Here is a 2,158-nt window from a genome sequence, read left to right on the forward strand (position 1 = left end):
CTGCAGAAGGGCTAGGTACCAGATGCCCATAGCCGCGACCCACTCTGTAATGCACCGCGATTGGTTTTCTTCCCGTCTCTGTCTCACCGCCCCCTTCCCTTGCCGTGCTCCCCGGGATCACTCCCCAGGTCAGTGACTCTCTCCCAGATATTTATCTCTAAGTCTGCTCTTGGGGGAACCCAAACCAAAACAGGGTAATCACAGCGCCTTACCATATACTGTCTCTCAAACTACAATGGAAGAATCCAACCAAGTGTGATGTGAAGGGACAAAACCCAGACTGGGAGTCAGAGAAACGGGGCTCTCCTCCCAGCTCAGACCTCATACTCTTGCACAACCTTAGGACACTTCTCCGGGCCTCTGTGGTCCCAGCTGTGAATGGGGAGCGGGGGTCCAGATAAGCATTATTTATACTTGGACCACCTCGGGGAGGACGTTTACAGCTATCCTCCCGCCCTTTGCTTTTGTTTTTTTTTCTTTAAACATTCAAAATAAATACAATTTACTTGAGCTCTGTGGAGGGGGAAACTGGGATTAACACTCAAGTTGCATACTTTATTGAATAGCCATGAGAAACTTGGCACTGACTTCTAGCCATTACCGATAGCCGGGTTGTTCGAGAAGGGGCAGTGTGGAGGCAGCCAGCCTTCGACACTTTCATCCTGAAATTAGATCCTGGGGGGCGGGGGCGGGGGTGCTTCGTAAAGTGGGTGGGTCGCACCAAGTCACAAGTGCAAACCACAGAGGCCTGAGCCTGCCATTGTCACAGCTCCGAGTGGTGGGAGTGTTACGATTCCCCATTAGACAGACCCAGGAGCCGGACCTAAGGTCCCTGGGCTAGTCACAGCCGAGCAGGGCATCCCAGACCTCACTCCTCACCTATCTTACTGGATAAAACGGTCTCTAAATCCTTTGCATCTCTGAGTCTCGGGTTTCCACGCTCCCAGCTAGAAATTCGCGATTCCTGCCACCACACTGGGATTAGGACCTCACTGATACACTCATGTCTAGGTGGGTACCCCAGACGGACACTCCCCCCTACCCCGCCCCGCCCCGGGAAGTGTGCTGGGCAGCAGGTCAGAGGGCAGCCGGGGGTGGGGGTGAGGGCTGGGCAAATGTGATGGGGGCTGCAGAATAAACAGGTTTCAGTGGTGGCAAGCTGCTGACTGGGTCCTCTCCATCTGTCGCACACACTGGGCTGCACCCGCCCAAATCCTCCCCTTCGGGACTGAAGATTTATTCTCTCAGCTGCGGGCTGCCGGGAAGGTTGTTGGCTAATAGCTCTCGGCCATCAGCCCTCCCCGGGCTGAAGGGAGCTGCCTGGCCAAGGTCGCGCCCTTTTCCTGGGTCAACAGGGGGGGCCACAAAGCCCTGGCCCTGGGCCCCAATTCAGGACAACTCTGAAGGGCCATCCTAGCCTCAGAGGGGGTTGGCTGAGGCCTCGGGGCTTCCCCCTCCTGGCTGCCCTCCCTGCCTCCCGCCCCTCAGGTGCCATTGCTGAGAGGGTGCCCTAGGGAAACCAACCCCTGCTCCTGTTTAATTCCAGAGGCTCCCACCCAGGGAAACCAACCTACGAAGCCTCCTCCTCCATCCGTCTTTTCCCTTTCCAGTGTAGGAGCCCTCCCAGCACCGAAGTCAGCAGGTGCTTACACGAGACCCCCCCCCCCCCGCCCCGGTTCAGCTCAGGTTTTTTTTTTTTTTTCCCAAGCTGGGGCGTGGGGCGGGGTGGAGGTGGGGTGTTACTTTCCCACCGGTGGGCTCGGAGTGACATTTCCCCACCTTTCCAAAGGCGAGAAGTGAAGGAGCAGGGCAGCTGGCGGTGGAGGGGGGAAGATGGAGACAGCCTTTAATCGGGAAACCTCAGGGAGGGACGAGGGACGGCTGGAGGCACAATCCCAGGGGACTCCCAGGCCCTCTGACTCTTCTCCTCCAGAGCAGGGAGCTCAGCAGCCCCAGCCTTCCTTCCAAGACAGGCCGCCGTGGTGTCCGAGGAGGATGCGACCGTGGAGAATGCTGTTTGCCTCCTCTCACCGCACATTCCAAATGCTTCTTGGGGACAAGGCTGCATTGGACCCCGGGGACGTTCCATCCCCCCCAGGAGCCCTGCAGCAGTGAGCCTCTGGCGTCACCAGCCTCAGTCACCCCAGAGCCTCCCTGC

This window comes from Lynx canadensis, chromosome D1, assembly GCF_007474595.2.
Source record: "Lynx canadensis isolate LIC74 chromosome D1, mLynCan4.pri.v2, whole genome shotgun sequence".
Lineage (NCBI taxonomy): Eukaryota > Metazoa > Chordata > Mammalia > Carnivora > Felidae > Lynx > Lynx canadensis.